The 25,685-nt window shown below is 44.8% G+C and overlaps 1 protein-coding gene, 2 non-coding genes and 1 pseudogene across 3 annotated transcripts in view; all 4 read right to left on the reverse strand.

Moving 5' to 3' along the window:
• LOC119379596 (5-phosphohydroxy-L-lysine phospho-lyase) overlaps positions 1–25,685 on the reverse strand; it is a gene marked incomplete at its 3' end in the record, with an annotated part of 210,944 nt that overhangs the window by 146,836 nt on the left and 38,423 nt on the right.
• Trnay-gua (transfer RNA tyrosine (anticodon GUA)) lies at positions 7,822–7,916 on the reverse strand. The gene is made up of 2 exons: positions 7,880–7,916; positions 7,822–7,857 (listed from the first exon to the last, which is right to left on the reverse strand). It is a non-coding gene; the product is annotated as a tRNA-Tyr (tRNA).
• Positions 9,404–9,498, reverse strand: Trnay-gua (transfer RNA tyrosine (anticodon GUA)). Its single transcript has 2 exons — positions 9,462–9,498; positions 9,404–9,439 (listed from the first exon to the last, which is right to left on the reverse strand). It is a non-coding gene; the product is annotated as a tRNA-Tyr (tRNA).
• Positions 23,988–25,685, reverse strand: part of LOC119379597 (5-phosphohydroxy-L-lysine phospho-lyase-like) — a 42,721-nt pseudogene continuing 41,023 nt past the window's right edge.

Genomic DNA, 25,685 nt, shown 5'->3' on the forward strand with positions numbered 1-25,685 from the left:
TCTTGACGCTTAGCTGTTCCATTTCTTGTCTCCAATATTATGTTGCTCCCTGTAGTACTGGAACGATGCAGCTGCGTACTTGTTAGGTGTGACCTTCCACATAATGTTTTCTTATATTGAGGGCGGGCTGCGCCAGTTTCTGTGCCATATTTCTGTGCCAGTTTATGTTCCTACAGGCTTACTCCAATAGTACTTCCCCATATGTACACTCGCAGAAGGACTTCGCATCGCTTAATAATACAATAACACTCTCTTGGCTGTGGCTGAACACAGCAGCGCCATTCGCGTAACTTAGCACTTTGACCTCCGCGGTCATCAAGCGAAACCCTCGCACTCGATCATTTCCAAGCACATTTTTACAAAAGAGACTCTAAATAGACAGCAAAAAGGAATGCCGACGCACGACATCCTTATTTTACGCTCGATAAGACTTGAATATTCTCGCTAACTTCTTGTTTTTCACAATCCTTGTAGTGCACCCTGCGTGCGCCATTCGTATCCCATCTAAGGCCATAGATCCTAAGGTAACGTATACTAGAATGTTAAAAAACGTCTGGCTTGCGCGGAGCACGCAGCAGACACAGCGTAAGATGGAGGAGCGGCCTTTCTAGAGCCCGTTGTAAACTCTCTCGGGGGTCTACTACAAGTACAGTTTCAAGGTACCCACCACACCATAAATCATCATAATTTGGCGAAGTACGGAAGTACCCACTATTCATCATTCTGCGGAGAAGCGAAGTACGCCCTACGCGTCTGTAATGCATTATATGCCCTTTTGTTGATGCTGTGGCTGGTGGGTGGATGGATGGGAAAAACTTTACTAAGGTCCCTCGGAACGCGCTCTAGCACGTAGCCTGAAGGAAGAGCGTAGCTGGATGGTCTCTTGTTCCTCTTCATTTTTCTCTTTCTTTCTCTTTCTCTCTGTTTTTGTACCTGCTTTTTTTTTCCTGTTGGTTTCCATTTCTTTCTTTCTATTTCTTCCTTTCTCCCTCTATCTATTTCTTTCTCAGCCTCGCTCTTCCAAATTTACTTACCTATCTTCCCCTTCTTTCTCTCTTTTTCTTTATTTCGCTTCATTTATTTGTTTCGTTCTGTCTTGCGCTGCGTTTTTATATCTCTTTTTCGTGTCTGTTCCTTTCTTACTCTTTCTCTTCATCTGTCGTTCTCTGTCTTTTTATCTTTTTATGTGTTTATTCCCTTTATTTCTCTCTATTTTTCTCCTTCTTTCTGTCACTTTCTTGCTCTCTCTTTTTCTCTATTTCTTTTTCTCTCTCTTTATTTTCTCTTTCTTTCGTTCTCTCTCTTTCTCTCTCTCTCTCTTTTACGTGATTCACGTGCTCCACTTAGCCGAGCACAGCTTTCGTTTAACGCTCGCACCTGCTGTACGCGGCAGTGGGGCTTGCCCAATTCCTGTGGCGCCTACTCACCTGTGGTTTCTGCGGACGCCATAGTTTTTACGGCCAGCTTAAACAGATCCGCCGTTAAGAATTCCGTCGAGCAGGATTTTAACCAGCGCCTTGCAACGACGATTGCCTCTTTGGCTCGAGTACCCCTCGAGTCTTCTCAGCATTTCGCTTAAAAGTCTATCTAACGACACCCGATTTTACGATGTTCCCGCCCTAACAAAGAAATGTTCATGGCCCCGCAGGTACCCATAGGGTTGAATGTTGCTATCAACCAGAATTAAGAAAACTAGCTAGCAGCAATCCAGATATAAAGAAGCGTTTTTTCGAAATAAATGAGGAGAAAAGCAGCGATTTCGTTCTAACAACGCACATTGCGCAGTGTCGCCGCCGGTACCCGCGCCAAATAGCGCAGTTGCGACGCCAGGGCAGGCCAAATTTTTGTTTCGCCAACGACAACCAAAAGGGGGCAATAATGAACACACGCATAGTCGGGTGTGGAGTGGCGACACCGGCGGCAGTATCCAATATGCGCGCGCAGGGCCTCGGTCCGGACTGTCGACAGGGCGACGTCAAGGGCTTTCTTGGCGACGCCAAAAAACATGTTTAAGCTCCAAGACGTGAAGCCTCAGACAACATGTAACAGACTTCTGAGAAGCGGAAGAGCTATGTGGAGCACATTCTCAATCAGGAAGATCTGATTATTGTGACACGGTGACGTTGTCGACATGGTTGCGTTACTGTAATCATCCTGGAGAACAAAAAAAAATGAGTGTTGATACAAGTTCTGATGAATACAATGAAACGTGAACTTCTATAAAGGGCTAACAGGATTCATTAGACGTGTGCGTACAAGTCGGGATCATTCAGAACTGCACCATGCGAGTAGCGGAAATGAGAATAAGAAGCACCGAAGACCGAACTAATATGATGGAAAATAAACTTTTTGATTAACGGATTTGCCGATTGATCTATTGATTCATTCATTCATTCAGCCTCCACCACCATACGGCTGCCCCGGCCTCTATTCGACCTAGCTAGCTTGGGCAATGACCACACTGAGCTCAATATTTGTTTATCGGCGTAGCAGAAACATTAATAAAAAAGAACACCAATGGGAACAGGTGGTGATAAGGAGATAGTCCTTTGGATCGAACGTTCGCCCGTTCATACACAAACAAGAGGTAAAAAAGACACCAAGCACCAATAAAAAAAGCTAAACACTATAGTACACATTTTAACGCGATAGCGTTAGAGAGCTCGTGTCGCAGAAATTCCGGTGTCGGCGTCGGCACCGTTGGTTGTGAGCGAAAAATCGTCCGTGAGCGAAAAATCGAGACAGAAGCAAATAAAACAAGCAACAAAAGTCTTCGGTTCCACTGAGGAACGAACCCGGGCCGTTCGCGTGGCAAGCAAGTGTCCTACCACAAAGCCACCATGTAACTTGCAGCTGCTTCGGAAAAAATAACTACATAAATGCCATGTAGTGGAAGGAGTCTCCTTAACGCATTTTGTTCGGCAGGTGTCACGACGAAAACGAGCCCATTCGGCGATTTGTAGGTGCATAGGCGAGGCCATCAAACTACGTCGAAAAAGGCCGGAATAGTGCACCCATCGCCGCTAAAAACACACACGAACTTTCAAACAGCTCTAAAGATGGACAACTATGTCCATCTAGCGGAAAACATTTCAATCCAACGCCAGTTTATAGAGGAGGCGTTGATCAAGAAAACAGCAAACGCTAGGTAATGTGCTGCCATCTGCGAGGCATTGTGAGAAATATGTCTCAACCCTTTATGGCCTCCGAGATGGCGGACGCGCGGCGCATATCTTGGAGGCCATGCGACTCGTGCTTTAGATAAAAAACTTGTACCATTCGCGCGCGCGCGCGTGTGTGTGTAACAATACAAATTAATAAGTATGCACTTAGTGGTTGAAGTGCGCACTAGGGGCCGGATTTCGCTATCGCGTTCAACTCTTAAAGGCGAAGCTTAAGGGTCCCCCAATTTTTTCCGCACAGATGAAGCCCCCTTCCAAATTCATGGGGGCGACGGGCACATAGGAACAAAATTGTGTAGTGCGTTCTATTATGATTGGCTGAGGGCGGCCGTACCTTCCACAGTGCTGACAACAGCTTGTGAGATGGAGCATAGTCAATCACCTGCCGACGCTCGGTATTCGAACGCCCGCTTCCCGAACTACCATGTGAGTACACGCCCTCGTAGATGACGTAACTTAGGTTCCACTTTTCTTCCACAGCCTTCTGGCGATAGCGTGGTCGCATAATGGCGATAATGTAGAGTACTCTTTTGCAGCTCACTGTGGTACTATTTCGTTTAGCATGGGAGACGTACCGTTGATGAAAAATAGTTTGTTTTCTTTCTTCTTTTTGACAACTCAGAGCTGCACATGCTCTGCGATGGGGAACCGGAGAGCTGCCCCGAACTCGTATAATCAGGGGGAGGTTACTCCGTATACCTCCCATAGGACGTCTTAATTCATGACGTCAGCGCTGGCAGCGCCAAACGTCCCTTCAGTTACTATCCTGGCGGCTGGGATTCAGAAGCTCAAACTGCAGAATGGCGGCGCACACGGTATGCGTCGTCATGGCAACACCAGCCGCGCCTCGCACCTCCTCTCCTAGCTCTCTCGCAAGCGCCGTGTTTTATTCTTTTTGTTTTGTTTGCGTGCGCGTGCTGCGCAGCCTCCTCCCCCACTTTTTTTCATGAACCCGCTCGCGCGTGCTGCGCCGGCGTTTTTTTTTTTTTTGCATCCGCTTGCGCGTGCTGCGCCGCGCGTTCGTTGCGCGTTTGAATGTACGCAATTTGCAATCAAGCATTCTGAACACACTGCAGTCGTGCAGCATGTGCCAGAACGCAAAAGAATGAATTGCACTCACAACACAAAATATCTTTGGTCTCGTTTTATTGTCCTCGTTTCCGAAAATCAACATTTTCATCAAATGTGGTGCGACAGAGGTTCAGGAGATTAACAGAAGTGATGAACAGGAGATTCACATAGACGTGTTCATGACCACTAAACAACACGAAAGGTATCGGCAAAGTTAAGAACTTAAAGAACAGTGGAATAAAAAACAGCATAACATTAGGGCACATAATAAAAAACAATTTTATACTGACAAAAGTGCAGAAGAGCTTGTGATATATGCGCACGATATTGCACAAAATTATCATAACTAACAAAATTGAACTTCACTGCAATGCAAAAACAATGAAAGCAGTTGAATACCTAAAAATAGAATAATCATGTAAAGATCATTTTAAAGATGTGAAAACGAACTCCACATATACCACAACTAATATTGGCCGCACTTTATTGACTACATTTCCAAAAACGTTGATTTTCATAAAACTAGTGATGATAAACGCGAAGAAAATGAACAGATGATATCGGAGGATTCATGGCATCTCTTCTTGAAATGCGCCGATTCTGCAATTCTTCAGCTTTTCTCTGGGCGCACCAATCAGCTGTGTGGCGTTCCGGAGTACTTTAAAAACGCTTCCGCCCTGAAGAAAAGGGACAAGTTCCAATCAGATAAAGAGCGCCGTCGATTGTTCGTGCCAGAGCAGCACAAGTTTTTATACATTTACCTACAGCCTTAGAAACGAGGTTATAGGCGATGGCGAGTAATTAACCGGAGATAAATGCAAAGCACATATTCAAGCACGCGGTTCTGTGATAGTTGTAAGCCTGTAACTATATAGTTACGTCGCATGGGCTTCATGTACCGCTGCTTGTTCGTATAACGATTTAAACGCAGCATCGTGCCCTTTTCGAATCAGTCATTTTTGAAAACAATAACTGTAGCCCCACTGCAGAGAACAGCTACTCGGTATGGACGTGAATTCAAACTGACACAATGAAAGCCGCAACTCAAAGGGCACGCTCACCTGTTGTTCTTTTGGGGGCCGGCACATATATTCCGGGACTTGTTCTGGAAGTATTCGAGCAACAAAGCACTATGCACAAACATCCCGAGTCGTAAAACATCGCGTCGCACAAGCACACAGCGAGCGCGCACCGTCAAACGGACGAGCGACGACGGCTAACGCGCGCCTTACCAACGCCAGACACGAAACTTTCCAACGGATTTCAAAGTCGGCGCGGCGGCGCCAGCAAGGCGGCGGAAAGCGCGCCTCCCGGAGGAGAGGGAGTTGATCCCGCCAGAGAGGGGGTTGAAGAGAGTTGGGAGAAAAGAGACGGAACGCAGATTTTAACTCTGATCCCACTCCATAGATGGCGGGTCAATTTGCCATACCAGTCACGTGGGTTTCTTTCACTAGCCTGGTATAATCACGAGAAAAGGCACTAACGTGTGCGAAAGTTCCCGTATGTGTGTGTGTGACTGCCCATGGTGTCAAATCTACAAGGGCGCGCCGAGTTTAAGTTCTACGGAAAAGCCACCGTGCTCGATCTGGTTATCTTGCAGAGTTCTGCTGCCTATCGGTGTGGCTTTGCCCATAACCTACACAATGCAAATTACCGGATAAAAAGAAACTACCTTTCCCTTTGATCCTTTAACTAAACGATTGTAAGATAATAAAAATGCCTGTAATGGTGCCGTTTAAATGTCTCCTACGACTTCCAGACCGATCAAGGCACAAGTTGAAGAGACGATCACGAGAGCGCCAAGACGTAGATAGATAGATAGATAGATAGATAGATAGATAGATAGATAGATAGATAGATAGATAGATAGATAGATAGATAGATAGATAGATAGATAGATAGATAGATAGATAGATAGAAGCGGGTGAACGTGCCGTTGGTTCGCTAAGAAATGCGTTTTATTGTCGTCGTATTTTAATTTGTCGTTTCGTGAACACGAGAGGACATATTTACAGCCTAGAAAGTGCGGCTGTACAGGCTGTGCTTTTGCAGGCCCAGCACGCTGAAAAATACAAAAAAGGATAAAAAATAAATAAATAAGAGTAAACAGCTCAGTACACTTCAGAAAGGTTGAAATGGCTACAGCGCAACAGCTATCGCGTCCGTCAGTCGTGTCGTCGACTGCCAGGCAGTCCTCTACTGAGCAGCCTATGTGAGTATTCATGCGGTACTTGCACTCCCCTGAGATTCATGGCTCATTTGCACAGCTCAAAGCAAGCGTTTAGGACTATCTGAACAAGCACAAGAATAAAGATTAGCTATAAGCGGTACTTTCGGAGTATAAAAGATTTGGATGATGCCTTGATCGTGAGCTTTACGCCAGAAGAAACTCTCCGTCTTGGAAACTGCATCAGCCTCTTCAAACAGATCGGCGTAAAATGTAAATATGCGTCTGTGTCTCTCAAAAATATTTTTCCTGATGAAATGCTGCTCAGGAGCTAAACATAGTCATTTACCCAAAAGAAATTTCTCTTTTGAAGATGGCGGTGAAGTGGAAACGTCATTTCCGGACGTCCTACACCAGGCTAGCCACCCTAACCAGGCGCTAGAAGGTGGAAATCATGGGCGCCGTCTCCAGCACACTTTCTGCGCGGATCCAGTCTTCCTTCAATGCCTCTCTCGCGTCCTGTGAGCATTGGGGCTGAATAAACTGTTGCATGCGAAAACCCGACCCCAGAGTGCATCTAGTCGAACTTTCCATGCTAATTGCTTTCGCCAGGGACAATACTACGACGAGTACAAATACGCATATGTACAAATTTGCACTTTAAAGCAACTCTTCATCTTTTTTCTGTCAATTTAATGTTTCGTGAGCACGAGAGAATATACATAACAGCTAAAAATCTTGACATTGGCAACTATAGCTACATGCTCGCTCATTTAAGTGGTTGCGCGTGAACGTCACTTTGGACGCGTTGGCGGCTTTGTAACTACGACCTCACAAAAATAATGCAACGTGTTTTTACAGATTATAATAGAGCACGCACTGCGCTTTAATTCTGGGGAATTTAAAGAAAATCGAAGATGGCTTTTTTTTTCTTAATAGCATTTCAAAGTATTCCATTTTTAGAGACATGCCTTCACTTATGAATTTTTCGTTTGTTTTTGACATCATTCTCGGCAATCACATTTTTCACATTTGTTAAACCAATGTGTGGAAACATTCTGGGAAAATTTGGAAATTATGTGTATTGTAGACGCGAAGCAAAAAAATCTGTAACAAGAGCACTATTGAGCAATGTGCCGCATTTGCGATTTTCTTTCGTGAAATATGGGAATCTCAAGATTAGAATTTGGTAGAGACACATTACTTGTAGTATGCCAAGAAAAATTTCGAGACTCACAGCTACAATAGTTATTTTGAAGGACCTCATCAAAATCCCATTTTCGCGCAATTCGAAAAAAGCGGTTCTGCTGAGTCATACATTATTCCAAAACGGAGAAAGATAAGTGTGATCAATCATACCAAGAAATATTAGCGAAGTTCGGATACCAAGGAAAAAAAAATCCCGTCGAGCCGGATTCGAACCAGCGACCTATGGATAACCGTTGCCACAATAGCACTTCTACAGTCCACCGCTCTACCAACTGAGCTATCGACGGATCGAGGAGCGGTGCTTTACGAGCTCTCTTTCAGTGCGTTTATTCGCGGTACTCCAACATGAAAAAACGCCGAGATATACTTGTAGACGTTATACACTAATCCAAAACGGAGAAAGATACGTTCAGGAGAGTTGCTTGTTGGGCAAGTTGGTACATACTTAGTTAACTACAAAAGAAGCGACAAAACGTCGAAAATCGGAAAACAGCAGAGCGGCAGAAAACAGAGACAGAGCGCAGAGACGTGGCACTAACAACTGGCGTTTATTTCGGAAAAAACCTTCCCCCCTGACCGTACGACGCATGCGCAGATGACAAACAAAAACCAAACACCCCAAAAAGCACACACAGCTAATCTAAGCAGATCACCTCTGTGCTAGAAACAAAAATTCTTTCCTTGTAAGATAAACGGAAGCCGCACTAACGCATTTGTCTGGACCAAGTTTCCAAATATGGAATGCCTCAATAATCTCCCGTTCTCGCTGCGTCTTAGCCTTACCTAAAATTGTCACCTTAGCAAACGGAGGCGAACAACCACACAACTTGCAGTGCAGCGGCAAGTTACCACCGGTGCCCGTGGGTAGAAGATTTTCATGCTCCCTCAACCTAACATTGACACATCGACCCGACTGTCCAACGTAAAACTTGTCACAACTTAAAGGGATGCAATACACTACACATGTGTTACACGCACAGTATTTTTTGACATGTTTTATGTCACAAATACTGCTCATCGTGCCACGCTGCACAACCTTCTTACAAAGACCCGCGAGTTTGCACGGTGCAGAACAGACCAGTTTTACATCGCTCCTGGCCGCAACCTTTTTCAGTCCATGAGAAATGCCATGTATATACGGCATGACCACAAGGGCCCTCTTTTCTCGATCACCTCCTTCGCTTCTGTGTTCTCCAAAACCACCATCACTCCTGTGTTTTACATTGAGGCGTTGAAACCCATATTCGGCAACAGAGGTTATTAACGACTTCGGGTAGCCAGCCGACAGAAGTCTATTTTGCTGCTCAGCCATGCTCTCTTGCATATTATGAATGCAACTCTTAGTAACCGCATTTGTCAGACATAGATTGGCGATACCTCTTTTGACCAGCTTGGAGTGGGAGGAATCATAAGGCAAAAGATTCTTTTTAGTCCTTGGACTATACTTCCAACACACGTGACCATGAGGATGAAACGTGAGAGTGAGGTCTAGGAACCCTAATAGAATTTTCCTGGGGAACTTCATGCGCGAAACAAAAATGTGAGCAGCATGCTTGCAATGCTGAAATAATGTTACCAATGACATCTAAAATACATTCACTCCCCCCAATACTATCTATTGTCTCTGTCTCAATACTGTCTCTGTTTTCTGCCGCTCTGCTGTTTTCCGATTTTCGACTTTTTGTGGCTTCTTTTGTAGTTAACTAGGAGAAAGATAAGTGTGATCAATCATACCAAGAAATATTAGCGAAGCTAGGATACCAAGGAAATAAAATCCGTCGAGCCGGATTCGAACCAGCGACCTATGGATAGCCGTTGCCACAATAGCACTTCTACAGTCCACCGCTCTACCAACTGAGCTATCGACGGATCGAGGAGCGGTGCTTTACGAGCTCTCTTTCAGTGCGTTTATTCGCGGTACTCCAACATAAAAAAACGCCCAGATATACTTGTAGACGTTATACACTAATCCAAAACGGAGAAAGATAAGTGTGATCAATCAAAGCAAGAAATATTTGCGAAGTTAGGATACCAAGGAAAAAAAAGCCGGCAGATCCCACGCATTGTGAGAATCGATGTAATGCGAAGCAGCCAGCAAAGAGCTGCATACATCGTCTTGTATGTCGTTTAGCAAAATGCGTGTCATGGTTTTCATGTTAACTCCTATTATTTATGTTCGTCACACAGTAACGTCGCGTAGTACCAACTTCGGGATAGATCAAGCTAGCGAAACGGCCGCCAACGCACCATGAGCCTAGCACGTGTCATGCTGTACATGACATGCGTGTCATGATTTTCGTGTTAACTCGTGTTATTTATGTTCGTCACACAGTCATGTCGCGCAATACCAATTTCGGGGTAGATCAGGCTAGCGAAACGACCGCCAGCGCCCCATGAACTTGGCACGTAAGTCGTGCTGTACATGACATGCGTGTCATGATTTTCATGTTATCTCGTGTGTTATTTATGTTCGTCGCACAGTCACGTCACGCAATACTAATTTCGGGGTAGATCAAGCCAGCGAAACGGCCGCCAGCGCACCATGAGCGTGGCACGTAAGTCATGCTGTACATGACATGCGTGTCATGATTTTCGTGTTAACTCGTGTTATTTATGTTCGTCACACAGTCACGTCGCGCAATACCAATTTCGGAGTAGATCAAGCTAGCGAACGGCTGCCAGCGCCCCATGAACGTGGCACGTAAGTCATGCTGTACATGACATGCGTGTCATGATTTTAATTTTAAACTCGTGTTATTTATGTTCGTTACACAGTCATGTCGCAAGATACCAATTTTGGTGTATATAAAGCTAGCGAACGGCCGCCAGCGCATCATGAGCGTGCCACGTAAGTCATGCTGTACATGACATGCGTGTCATGACTTTCATGTTATCTCGTGTGTTATTTATGTTCGTCACACAGTCACGTCACGCAATACCAATTTCGGGGTAGATCAAGCCAGCGAAACGGCCGCCAGCGCCCCATGAACGTGGCACCTAAGTTATGCTGTACATGACATGTGTGTCATGATTTTCATGTTAACTCGTGTTATTTATGCTCGTCACACAGTCACGTACCAATTTTGGTGTATATCAAGCTAGCGAAACGGCCGCCAGCGCACCATGAGCGTGGCATGTAAATCATGCTGTACGTGACATGCGTGTCATGATTTTCATGTTATGAATTGTCATTTACGTTCGTCATACAGTCATGTTACGGCGTACCAACTTTTGTGTACATTCGATAACCAAGCGACCAGGAGAGCACAAAGTCGTAGGCGGCTAGATAGATAGATAGATAGATAGATAGATAGATAGATAGATAGATAGATAGATAGATAGATAGATAGATAGATAGATAGATAGATAGATAGATAGATAGATAGATAGATAGATAGATAGATAGATAGATACGCTCAAAGTCGCAGAAGGTCGCATTTAAAAAATCCGTCGAGCCGGATTCGAACCAGCGACCTATGGATAACCGTAGCCACAATAGCACTTCTACAGTCCACAACTGAGCTACGGACGGAATGAGCAGCGGTTCTTAAGGAGATCTCTTTCAGTGCGTTTGTTCTCAATCCTCGTATATAATGAAACGCCGATGATTACTTGTAGACCTTATACACTGCTCCAAAATCGAGAAATATAGGGCGAACCAATCATATTAAGAAATATTAGAGAAATTAGCATAATGGAGGAAAGAAACTCCGTCAAGTCGGATTCGAACCAGCGCTCTACAAAGAGGAGGATACAACTTTATTAAAAGAAATTTCATGGGTTTGGAGCTGGCCGCTTGTCTGCGGCGACCTCTTAAGAAGAATTCCGCTTTGGCTCAAGTACTCCTCGAATCTTCTCCGCATTTATCTAACGGCACCCGATTTTACAAAGTTCCCGATCTGACAAAAATTTCCATACGCCGCCATGCTGCGCTGGAGAACTGGAGCACAAAAGCTGTCGTCCCAGCCTCGGCAGTGCAGTTTGTCCCGACATCTCTCTTCTGTCCGTGTTTGTATACCTACTGTCTTATCACGAACAATAGTATTGGGGGGTCACGCCTATTTAGCACAGTCCAGAGAGGATTATGGCGGCACCCAGGGTTTTGCTCTTGCAAAGTTCACACGCACGCGCACGCACACACACACACACACACACACACACACACACACACACCACACACACACACACACACACACACACACACACACACACACACACACACACACAATAAAATGGCAAAATAATACAAAAGGACACATGATCACAGACCCTTGGCGGCGCCCGGGTCTGTGATCCATAGTTGGTCCATAGGTCCATAGTTCAATGTTGCCATAAATCCGAACTAAGAAAAACTATCTATCACCAATCAAGATTTACAAATCGTTTACCGTAATAAACGAGGAGAAAAGTGGAGATGTCATTCTAATTTTTCATTCCGGGCATGCCATCGCGTTAAACATCCAAGCGACGTAGTCACGTCTAGTTTTCTTTGTTGGACGAATGGACACGTCATTCCAAAGCGCCTCGTCAAACCAGGTGGTGCTAGAAGCGATGATGGTTTATAGTCGCTGTACATTCTCCCAAAGGAACACTACGCAATTGATTGCGTTATTTTCATGGCCCATACGACAGATGACACCGATCGATCTCCTCGTAACTTTAGTGCTTGGCCTTCTCGCAGCAATCCCTGGCTATTTGCGTCTTGGTATATCAGCTGCCTGTCACATCTTCACGTGACCGACTGCCTCGGTCGGACATGGGAGGCTCTATGTATGGGCCACCCTCATGGATCTTTTAAATGCGCAGGCGTGGGTTAGCGGCTAATACAATGCCGCGGAAGCTTTTGTGCGTTGCTGCGTTATAATTTCAGACTCTAAATCCATACGCTCGAAACTGAGCAATAAATTATAGAGCTTAGAATGTCAGAAAGCTGAGCCAGTTGATAGAGATTCATGATGAAAAATAGTCAGCAGGCGCTTGTGTTGTCCCGACATCTCTCTTCTGTCCGTGTTTGTATACCTACTGTCTTATCACGAACAATAGAAGCTGTATTATTCGGTTTACACTTGTGGTCGAGCTCGCTGGTTGTGCTAGGCCGTACCACAGCTCAATGCAATCGACATCAGCCCAAACTGCACGTATGGCTGAAGTACATGCAGCCAAACATGCAACACTTGCCATTCGTCACCTCGCCATGCACACAAAACAAATACTAATAATATCTGGGGTTTAACGTCCCAAAACCACGCTATGATTATGAGAGACGCCGTAGTGGAGGGCTCCGGAAATTTTGACCACCTGGGGTTCTTTAACGTGCACCTAAATCTACGTACACGGGCCTCAAACATTTTCGCCTCCATCGAAAATGCAGCCGCCGCGGCCGGGATTCGATCCCGCGACCTTCGGGTCAGCAGTCGAGCGCCATAACCACTAGACCACCGTGGCGGGGCCACAAAACAAATACTAGTGACAGCAGCGTGTAGCACCAAACAGTATCTCGTGTACGTCGCATTCCATGAATTTGCCTCCTCTATATTTTGCAGGTACATGTGTGCGAGTAATACACAATGCAGCCAATAATTGTGAGAAGCGAGTGGGGGGGTTGTGAGGTAAGAATAGAATTCATGTCAAAGATTTTGTGCGTCTTTCAAACCTGCTGTTTCACATAATAACTGACGGAAGTGTGTAGGGGAATGTACTTAGCAAATTTCATCAAGATACACTGACCTCCAAATATCACTGGAGCTGCAATTTTATTTTGTACATTCTTGCTACGCATTCTATTCTATTTGTGCTTGTAATATGAATTTACTTCTAAAGCTAGACGAGATGACATCCCAATACTATTGACACCACCAGAGAAGGATATCCACTGCAGTTATAAATGAAACAATGTATGCACTACATGGTGACGATGGTTTTAATTAATCTCATGACTGAAGCAGCTGATGCTACACTATAAAAGGTCTTAATTAAACAAACAATGCACTGATCTTCAGCTCCTCTGTAACAATGCCACAGTAACTAACAGGAAATTTAAAATGGGAGTTATAAATTGTCATAGCCTCGATGGTCACCTAGGAGCTCCCGCGAAATCCACACACACACACACACGCACACGCACACACACACACAATACTACTATAGAGGAGGGAACGACCCACACCCTGAGGAGCTTCGCCGCTAATATGAAAAAGGCCATGTGCTGGACCACTTCGGCACTGCCGTCGTACAGCTCTCAAGCGTTGAAATGGAGAACCAGACACCCTATAGGGCGTCTCGTACCCCCCTTCACTCTGGAAACAATGAATTCAGGCAGAAGATTGGACAATCGCGCATCTATCACCATTATCAAGAAACAATCACCGTGATCTCGTAAAAAGACAAAACAGGCCACTATGTGCCTAAGAGACAGATGCATAAGACCTAGGCGCACTCTGCGTAAGAAGGAACACATTTGTGTGACTTGCCCTCTCCCATGCCGAAGCCAAGACAATCACTGCCAACACTCTGTGTAGCTACTGCACAGCAACGCGTGACATAAATACCACTCGTAGAGCCTACCACACACGCGAGATAAGAAATCTGTTGCGGCTGTTGACCGCGTAAAAATGAAAAATCTCGCCCGCTTCAATTTTCAGTCTTGACGCTTAGCTGTTCCATTTCTTGTCTCCAATAATATGTTGCTCCCTGTAGTACTGGAACGATGCACCAGGGTACTTGTTAGGTGTGACCTTCCACATAATGTTTTCCTATATTGAGGGCGTGCTGCGCCAGTTTCTTGCGCCATATTTCTGTGCCAGTTTATGTTCCTACAGGCTTATTCCAATAGTACTTCCCCATATGTACACTCGCAGAAGGACTTTGCATCGCTTAATAATACAATAACACTCTCTTGGCTGTGGCAGAACACAGCAGCGCCATTCGCGTAACTTAGCACTTTGACCTCCGCGGTCATCAAGCGAAACCCTCGCACTCGATCATTTCCAAGCACATTTTTACAAAAGAGACTCTAAGTAGACAGCAAAAAGCAATGCCGACGCATGACATCCTTATTTTACGTTCGATAAGACTTGAATATTCTCGCTAACTTCTTGTTTTTCACAATCCTCGTAGTGCACCCTGTGTGCGCCATTCGTATCCCATCTAAGGCCATAGATCCTAAGGTAACGTATACTAGAATGTTAAAAAACGTCTGGTTTGCGCGGAGCACGCAGCAGACACAGCGTAAGATGGAGGAGCGGCCTTTCTAGAGCCCGTTGTAAACTCTCTCGGGGGGTCTACTACAAGTACAGTTTCAAGGTACCCACCACACCATAAATCATCATAATTTGGCGAAGTACGGAAGTACCCACTATTCATCATTCTGCGGAGAAGCGAAGTACGCTCTACGCGTCTGTAATGCATTATATGCACTTTTGTTGATGCTGTGGCTGGTGGATGGATGGATGGGAAAAACTTTACTAAGGTCCCTCGGAACGCGCTCTAGCACGTAGCCTGAAGGAAGAGCGTAGCTGGATGGTCTCTTGTTCTCTTCATTTTTCTCTTCTTTCTCTTTCTCTCTGTTTTTGTACCTGCTTTTTTTTTCCTGTTGGTTTCCATTTCGTTCTTTCTATTTCTTCCTTTCTCCCTCTATCTATTTCTTTCTCAGCCTCGCTCTTCCAACTTTATTTACCTTTCTTCCCTTTCTTTCTCTCTTTTCTTTATTTCGCTTCATTTATTTGTTTCGTTCTGTCTTGCGCTGCGTTTTATATCTCTTTTTCGTGTCTGTTCCTTTCTTTCTCTTTCTCTTCATCTGTCGTTCTCTGTCTTTTTATCTTTTTATGTGTTTATTTCCCTTTATTTCTCTCTATTTTTCTCCTTCTTTCTGTCGCTTTCTTGCTCTCCTCTTTTCTCTATTTCTTTTTCTCTCTCTTTATTTTCTCTTTCTTTCGTTCTCTCTCTTTCTCTCTCTCTCTCTTTTACGTGATTCACGTGCTCCACTTAGCCGAGCACAGCTTTCGTTTAACGCTCGCACATGCTGTACGCGGCAGTGGGGCTTGCCCAATTCCTGTGGCGCCTACTCACCTGTGGTTTCTGCGGACGCCATAGTTTTTACGGCCAGCTTAAACAGATCCGCCGTTAAGAATTCCGTCGAGCAGGATTTTAACCAGCGCCTTGCAACGACGATTGCCTCTTTGGCTCGACTACCCCTCGAGTCTTCTCAGCATTTCGCTTAAAAGTCTATCTAACGACACCCGATTTACGATGTTCCCGCCCTAACAAAGAAATCTTCATGCCCCCGCAGGTACCCATAGGGTTGAATGTTGCTATCAACCCGAATTAAGAAAACTAGCTAGCAGCAATCCAGATATAAAGAAGCGTTTTTTTCGAAATAAATGAGGAGGAAAAGCAGCGATTTCATTCTAACAACGCACATTGCGCAGTGTCGCCGCCGGTACCCGCGCCAAATAGCGCAGTTGCGACGCCAGGGCAGGCCAAATTTTTTGTTTCGCCAACGACGACCAAAAGGGGGCAACGCCGACCACACGCATAGTCGGGTGTGGAGTAGCGACACCGGCGACACTATCCAATCTGCGCGCGCAGGATCTCGATCCGGACTGTCGACAGGGCGACGTCAAGGGCTTTCTTGGCGACGCCAAAAAACATGTTTAAGCTCTAAGACGTGGAGCCCCAGGCAACATGTAACAGACTTCTGAGAAGCGGAAGAGCTATGTGGAGCACATTCTCAATCAGGAAGATCTGATTATTGTGACACGGCGACGTTGTCGACATGGTTGCGCGCCTGTAATCATCCTGGAGAACAAAAAAAAAAAAAAAAGAGTGTTGATACAGTTCTGATGAATACAATGAAACGTGAACTTCTATAAAGGGCTAACAGGATTCATTAGACGTGTGCGTACAAGTCGGGATCATTCAGAACTGCACCATGCGAGTAGCGGAAATGAGAATAGGAAGCACCGAAGACCGAACTAATATGATGGAAATCAACTTTTTGATTAACTGATTTGCCGATTGATCTATTGATCGATTCATTCAGCCTCCACCTACAAACGGCTGCCCCGGCCTCTATTCGACCTAGCTAGCTTGGGCAATGACCACACTGAGCTCAATATTTGTTTATCGGCGTAGCAGAAACATTAATAAAAGGAACACCAATGGGACCAGGTGGTGATAAGGAGATAGTCCTTTGGATCGAACGTTCGCCCGTTCATACACAAACAAGAGGTAAAAAAGACACCAAGCACCAATAAAAAAAGCTAAACACTATAGTACACATTTTTCCGCACAGATGAAGCCCCCTTCCAAATTCATAGGGGCGACGGGCACATAGGAACAAAATTGTGTAGTGCGTTCTATTATGATTGGCTGAGGGCGGCCGTACCTTTCACAGTGCTGACAACAGCTTGTGAGATGGAGCATAGTCAATCACCTGCCGACGCTCGGTATTCGAACGCCCGCTTTCCGAACTACCATGTGAGTACACACCCTCGAAGATGACGTAACTTATGTTCCACTTTTCTTCCACAGCCTTCTGGCGATAGCGTGGTCGCACAATGGAGATAGTGAAGAGTACTCTTTTGTAGCTAACTGTAGTACTATTTCGTTGACTATGGGAGACGTACTGTTGACGGAAAAAACTTTGTTTTCTTTCTTCTTTTTGACAACTTAGAGCGGCATATACTTTACGATGGGGGACCGGAGAGCTGCCCCGAACTCGTAATGACGAGAAAAGGCACTAACGTGTGCGAATGCTATCATATCTCTGTGTGTGACTGCCCATGGTGTCAAATCTACAAGGGCGCGCCGAGTTTAAGTTCTACGGAAAAGCCACCGTGCTCGATCTGGTTATCTTGCAGAGTTCTGCTGCCTATCGGTGTGGCTTTGCCCATAACCTACACAATGCAAATTACCGCATAAAAAGAAACTACCTTTCCATTTGATCCTTTAACTAAACGATTGTAAGATAATAAAAATGCCTGTAATGGTGCCGTTTAAATGTCTCCTACGACTTCCAGACCGATCAAGGCACAATTTGAAGAGACGATCACGAGAGCGCCAAGACGTAGATAGATAGATAGATAGATAGATAGATAGATAGATAGATAGATAGATAGATAGATAGATAGATAGATAGATAGATAGATAGATAGATAGATAGATAGATAGATAGATAGATAGATAGAAGCGGGTGAACGTGCCGTTGGTTCGCTAAGAAATGCTTTTTATTGTCGTTGTGTTTTAATTTGTCGTTTCGTGAACACGAGGGCACATATTTACAGCCTAGAAAGTGCGGCTGTACAGGCTGTGCTTTTGCAGGCCCAGCACGCTGAAAAATATAAAAAAGGATAGAAAAATAAATAAATAAAAATGAACAGCTCAGTACACTTCATAAAGGTTGAAATGGCTACAGCGCAACAGCTATCGCGTCCGTCAGTCGTGTCGTCGACTGCCAGGCAGTCCTCTACTGAGCAGCCTATGTGAGTGTTCATGCGCTTCTTGCACTCCCCTGAGATCATGGCTCAGTTGCAACAGCTCAAAGCAAGCGTTTAGTGCTATCTGAACAAGCACAAGAAAAAAGATTAGCTATAAGCGGAAACTTTCCGAGTATAAAAGATTTGGATAATGCCTTGATCGTTAGCTTTACGCCAGAAGAAACTCTTCGTCTTGGAAACTGCTTCAGCCTCTTCAAACAGATCGCGTAAAGTGTATAGATGCGTCTGTGTCTTTTAAAAATGTTATTCCCTATAAATGCTGCTGAGGAGCTTTAAGGGACCCTGAAACGGTTTTGACGATTTTGTACGAACACATTGAGCCGGGAGAGCAAGTCCTAAGGATCATTTACAGACCGATTTAAGCTCTGGCGTAAACTGCGTAACGCTTTAAAGCTGCGAATCGCCACCGATCACAGCGGCTAAACGCGTTTTCAAACCGCCCACTTCCAGTGCGCGTCGTATTGGAAGCGCGACGTCACGCAGGCGGCTGATCTGATTGGATATGTCCAGTACACGTCACTGAACCTCCTGTGGGCAGCGAGCGTCGTCTGCCTGTGTTACAACGTACTCCGTGTTGACGTGAGCTGAGCGACAGTGTTTACCTCGAGGTTTCTTTCTTGGACATAATTAATTGCCCTAGCCGTGTTGTGTACCACATATCTAGCAATTGGTGACTTGTAAAGCTGCGACATCGTGCAATGTTCGTGAGGCATCTGGCGAGCGGAATCCCTTCAGCTCGTCGCTGCAATGAGCGTCGCGCTCTCGCTATCCGTTCAACGCCACGATCCACGTTTTTGTGGCTGTAACTTCACCCCTGAAGACACAACCACATTGCCCGAGTTTACGCTTATCGGTGATCGTTCTCGAATTATTTTTGTTTGTCCGCATGCTTTTGCAGATTGTCGCCGTACAGAGGAATAAAATAAGATCTGCTGGTAGTGTGGCGGCACCTGTCGGAGCAGATATCAACCACTCCGCGAGCTTCGTCTTTGTTGGGCCTCCGAGATTGCGCGCAACCTCGGCGCACAATATCTGAGGCCATGACTGGGCGAAGCTCAAACCGTCGAGTGCGCTCATGAGAGCGCTGCGATCGCCGACGATGTCAGGGTGTCTGTGAGTATGCTGTGAGTTGAGGGTTCAAGGCAGTGGTGAGGAGGAGGGTATAGATATAATCTCCATGGATATAAATTCCGTAGCGGCCTTGGTATACAGTGCGTCGCTTAATTTCTGGTGCGAATGATTTGGGGATGCTCCTGCCTAAACGCTGACAAAACTTCAAAAAACCGTTTCAGGGTCCCTTTAACACAGTCATTTACTCAAGAGAAATTTCTCTTCTGAAGATGGCGGGTGAAGGGAGAAACGTCATTTCCGGACGTCCTACACCAGGCAACCAGGCGCTTGAAGGCGGAAATCAGTGGGCGCCGTCTCCAGGACACTTCCTGCGCGGACCCAGTCTTCCTTCAATGCCTCTCTCGCGTCCTGTGAGCATTGGGGCTGAATAAACTGTTGCATGCGAAAACCCGACCCCAGAGTGCATCTAGTCGAACTTTTCATGATAATTGCTTTCGCCATGCAGGATACAATACTACGACGAGTACAAACACGCATATGTACAAATTTGCCCTTTAAAGCAACTCTTCATCTTTTTTTCTGTCAGTTGATGTTCGTGAGCACGAGAGAATATACATAACAGCTAAAAATCTTGACAATGGCAACTACAGCTACATGCTTCGCTCATTTAAGTGGTTGCGCGTGGACGTCACTTTTGACGCGTTGGCGTCTTTGTAACTACGATCTCACAAAAATAATGCAACATGTTTTTACAGATTATGTTAGAGCACGCACTGCGCTTAAATTCTGGGGAATTTAAAGAAAATTGAAGATGGCTTTTTTTCTTAACAGCATTTCAAAGTATTCCATTTTTAGAGACACGCCTTCACTTATGAATTTTTTGTTTGTTTTGACATCATTCCTCGGCAATCACATTTAACACATTTGTTAAACAAATGTGTGGAACATTCTGGGAAAAGTTGGAAATTATGTGTATTATAGACGCGAAGCAAAAAAATCTGAAACAAGAGCATTATTGAGCAATGTGCCGTATTTGCGAATTTTTTTCGTGAAATATGGGCAAGAAAATCGCAAGATTAGAATTTGGTAGACACACATTACTTGTAGTATGCCAAGAAAAATTTTGAGACTCACAGCTACAATAGTTATTTGAAGGACCTCATCAAAACCCCCATTTTCGCGCAATTCGAAAAAAGGCGGTTCTGCTGAGTCATACACTAATCCAAAACGGAGAAAGATAAGTGTGATCAATCATCCCAAGAAATATTAGCGAAGTTATGATACCAAGGAAAAAAGATCCGTCGAGCCGGATTCGAACCAGCGACCTATGGATAACCGTAGCCACGATAGCACTTCTACAGTCCACAACTGAGCTACGGACGGAATGAGCAGCGGTTCTTAAGGAGATCTCTTTCAGTGCGTTTGTTCTCGATCCTCGTATATAATGAAACGCCGATGATGATACTTGTAGACCTTATACACTGCTCCAAAATCGAGAAAGATAAGGCGAACCAATCATATCAAAAATATTAGAGAAATTAGCATAATGGAGGAAAAAAACTCTGTCAAGCCGGATTCAAACCAGCGCTTTACAAAGAGGAGGATACAACTTTATTAAAAGAAATTTCATGGGTTTGGAGCTGGCCGCTTGTCTGCGGCGACCTCTTAAGAACAATGCTGCTTTGGCTCAAGTACTCCTCGAATCTTCTCCGCATTTATCTAACGGCACCCGATTTTACAAAGTTCCCGATCTGACAAAAATTTCTATACGCCGCCATGCTGCGCTGGAGAACGGGAGCACAAAAGCTGTCGTCACAGCCTCGGCAGTGCAGTATTGGGGGGTCACGCCTATTTAGCACAGTCCAGAGAGGATTATGGCGGCACCCACGGTCTTTAAATGAGAGTTATGGTCATCAAATAGCTCTTGCAAAGTTCACACGCACGTGGCGCACACACACACACACACACACACACACACACACACCACCACACACACACAATAAAATGGCAAAATGATACAGAAGTACACATGATCACAGACCCTGGGCGGCGCCAGGGTCTGTGAAAAGGTCCATAGTTGAATGTTGCCATCAATCCGAATTAAGAAAACTAGCTATCACCAATCAAGATTTAACAAATCGTTTTCCGTAATAAACGAGGAGAAAAGCGGAGATTTCATTCTAATTTTTCATTCCGGGCATGCCATCGCGTTAAAACATCCAAGCGACGTAGACAAGTCTAGTTTCCTTTGTTGACGAATGGACACGTCATTCCAAAGCGCTCGTCAAACCAGGTGGTGCTAGAAGCGATGATGGTTTACTATAGTCGCTGTACATCTCCCAAAGGAACACTACACAAATTGATTGCGTTATTTCATGGCCCATACGACAGATGACACCGATCGTCTCCTCGTAACTTTATTGCTTGGCCTTCTCGCAGCAATCACTGGCTATTTCCGTCTTGGTATATCAGCTGCCTGTCACATCTTCACGTGACCGTCTGCCTCGCTCGGACATGGGAGGCTTTATGTATGGGCCACCCTCATGGATTTTAAATGCGCAGGCGTGGGTTAGCGGCTAATACAATGCTGCGGAAGCTTTCGTGCGTTGCTGCGTTATAATTTCAGACTCTAAAAACATACGCTCAAAACTGAGCAATAAATTATAGAGCTTAGAATGTCAGAAAGCTGAGCCACTTGATAGAGATTCATGATGAAAAATAGTCAGCAGGCGCTTGTGTTGTCCCGACATCTCTCTTCTGTCCGTGTTTGTATGCCTACTGTCTTATCACGAACAATAGAAACTGTTTTATTCGGTTTACACTTGTGGTCGAGTTCGCTGGTTGTGTTAGGCCGTACCACAGCTCAGTGCAATCGACATCAGCCCAAACTGCACGTATGGCTGAAGTACAGACGGGTCCACTGTTAAAGGGAACACTTGCGTGCAGGGCATGTTTGGATTTCGCTCTCTGCAGGAAAGTAGTGGCTTAGATTGGCATACAACTACTGGTGGTTGACAGTCCTGCCTCTTTTGACAGACTCGTGCAGTGCATGAACAATGTTTCCCTGTCCACTTGCTCTTAGAGGGCCAGCAAAATGAAAGGTGTTCATTGGAGTGTTCCCTTTAACAGTGGACCGTACTGTACATGCAGCCAAACATGCAACACTTGCCATTCGTCACCTCGCCATGCACACAAAACAAATACCAGTGACAGCAGCGTGTAGCACCAAACAGTATCTCGTGTACGTCGCACTCCATGAATTTGCCTCCTCTATAGCCGGGTATTCATTCTAGTTTTGCAGGTACATGTGTGCGAGTCATACACAATGCAGCCAATAATTGTGAGAAGCCGAGTGGGGGGTGTGAGGTAATGAATAGAATTCATGTTCAAAGAATTTGTGCATCTTTCAAACCTGCTGTTTCACATAATAACTGACAGAAGTGTGCAGGGGGATGTACTTAGCAAATTTCACTGAGATCCACTGACCTTCAAATATCACTGGAGCTGCAATTTTATTTTGTACATTCTTGCTATGCATTCTATTTTATTTCCTTGCAATATGACTTTACTTCCAAAATAGATGAGATGACATCCCAATACTATTGACACCGCCAGAGAAGGATATCCACTGCAGTTATAAATGAAACGATGTATGCACTACATGGTGACGATGGTTTTAATCAGGGCCGTAACTAAGGGGGGGTTGAGGGGGTTCTGACATCCCCCAAATTTTTTTCATTCTTTAACTTTTCGGGTGATAGTCAAATATTTGCATGCCTTCACAGCGACCACGAGTTGCCAAAGTTGGCCGTTCTACACACAAACACACCCCGAAAAAATTTCTGGGTACGGCCCTGGTTTTAAATAATCTCATGACTGACATACTGAAGCAACTGATGCCACATTATAAAAGGTCTTAATTAAACAATGCATTGATCTTCAGCTCCTCTGTAACAATGCCACAGTAACTAACAGGAAATTTAAAATTGGAGTTATAAATTGTCATAGCCTTGAAGGTCACCAAGTAGCTTTTGCAAAATCCACGCACACACACACACACAATAAAATGGCAAAGTAATTCACAAGGACACATGATCATATTATAGTATGCCATTGAGAAATTGACAGAATTACAGGCTGTTTATTGCAAGAAAGCATCCTAACTGTATATATGTATATGAAATGGCATAAAGTGTGCCATTCAGTTTGCATACATCATAACATGTGCAGAAGGTATTGTATGATGGAGCGGAAAAGACTATGGAAGACTGGAATTATTGGCAAGACGACGATACATACACAGGAAAAAAAACCCCGCCTTCGCATAGTTGGCCAAAAGCAGGCCCTTCACAGCAAATGATGAGAAAGCTACAAACATTGCCAACTGCCCAGCCCGCAACATGGAGTCACACAGAACATGTGGCAGTGACAAGTCATTGAAGTCGCATGAAGCCAACAATGCCACAAGACTGCAGCCATGAGCTGGAGACATCAGCAGATAAGCCGATAAAATATTCCGCCTGATGCGGCAGAAAAATGTGGACAATAAAGCTTACCAGCTGCTGCCTCCAGCTTAGGACACATGCAGGCAGTAGGAGACATCAAAAAGTGAAGAATACAGTGAAAAATACGAGTAGAATGACACTGCAACACACAATATAAACTGCAATGAATAAGAATGACTGGGAGAAAAAAGACAATTCATGCCACTTCTCGAGATAAAGAATGACCCATGTGAAATGATGACTGGATACCAGTCAATAAGAATTCAACTCCAGAGGGTGAAGTGCATTAAGCATTCTGGAGGAAAAAAATAAGTTAGCAAGGCAATGTGCCATGTACATCAAAGAATCATAAAGGAAATCCACAAAGACAGCACCTCAAGGGTAGCAGCTAAAAGATGACCACTCAAGAAAGAGCGTCGTCCTTGCACAACCACTTCCAAATAGAGCATTAACTAATGCGCAACTAGAAAACTTGTTACACAGGATGGTAGTGGCTTTGTGAACAAAAAGAAAAAGATGTCTGCTTTTTTGTTGCCATTGTTCAAGTCTGTCAATGACAAGTGGAAGACAGCAGGGGTAGTTCAAGCAACATCTTGCAATAGCCTGAAATACCAAGAATGTTCACTAAGCCACAAGTCTAACAAGCAACAACATCTAAAAGTTACAATAAAGTACTTTAGTGTCACCTAGAGGGCAAAAGAAAAAGTTACGAATCTGTACTGGAAAAAGCAGACACGGCCATGACAGTGGTAATGTTAACATACAAACGACAATGCCTATACACCTGTAGTCTCCAATGAATAGTCCAAAGCGGAGAAAAGATAATAAATGATGAAAATTTGAGCGAAGCACGCAGCAATGACAATGTAGCTTTGCAGCAACGTACTGCAAACAACGCAAAATTACAACTGTTATGACAGCTACACGAGGCTAAGGAAACCGAAGCAGCCACAAAAACAGTTTCTGGTGCAAGTACCTACACAGGTTTCTGAAGAAGCAGATCTTTTTCGCATGTGCTCACTCAGCGCATCCAAGCACTTGCCACTTTAAACGAGACATGGTGGCATGTAAAAAAAACTCATACTTGGGAATGCTAACACATATAGGCATCACTGAATAAGAAGATTAGAAAGTAGCTCAATTGAAAAGTGGCTGCGCAAAAAAAAAAAAAAAAAAAAAAAAGGAAAGAAAGAACCGTTTCGTTGCGATCAAAGTAAACATTAGGCAAAGTCTTTAAGAGGAGGATGACAAATCTTCCTCGGAGCTTTCCTCGAGCGAGTCGAAGGACGAAGCTGTAGACAGCGACTCTGCACTGCTGGCAAGTGATCGCGCAACATTGGCAAAGTTGTAGCGCAAGTCCACACACGTCTTCGATCTTCGTAAGCAGGGTGTCAAGCTTGGATACAACAGTGTCCACATTGTCATGGTTGAACACCATAGGTGGCTTGAACTTGAGCACATTGCCGTACTTGCCCTCCGTACTCAGCAGCACACCACTTTGCTTGAGCCTGCACAACAGTCCACGGAGGAAAGAGAGAGGCGTGAAAAATGTGTATGCCAAAGGTGCAAGAATATCAATCTCTTGCTTTGTTTTGCTATGACAACAAATGAGCCTTGCTTACAAAGAAAAAAGAAAACACTTGATGCTCTTCATATCTGAAACTAATCTTTGTTTGACACTTGAATGTGACATGGAATGCCATCCCTTATACCGGCCAACCTCAATATAATGAACCACGGAGTAAGTTAAGACAAGAGCATCGTCTCCGCCGCCACGTAACGCATTCGCTCGAGACAAACTGTGCAACGCGTAGCTCGTCCCCTTGCTCTCTCCATCCGCTCCTCTTCACACTTTCCCACATAACTTTCCTTCTCTTGCACTACTCAAAACACTTAGCGCCACCTGTCGAGGCACATGGAAATCATTCATCAACCTGTTCTCATGAGCACATGCACTGACTGCCAGAGGCCGACAGCGACAGCG

The sequence above is a fragment of the Rhipicephalus sanguineus genome, chromosome 1 (assembly GCF_013339695.2).
Source record: "Rhipicephalus sanguineus isolate Rsan-2018 chromosome 1, BIME_Rsan_1.4, whole genome shotgun sequence".
Lineage (NCBI taxonomy): Eukaryota > Metazoa > Arthropoda > Arachnida > Ixodida > Ixodidae > Rhipicephalus > Rhipicephalus sanguineus.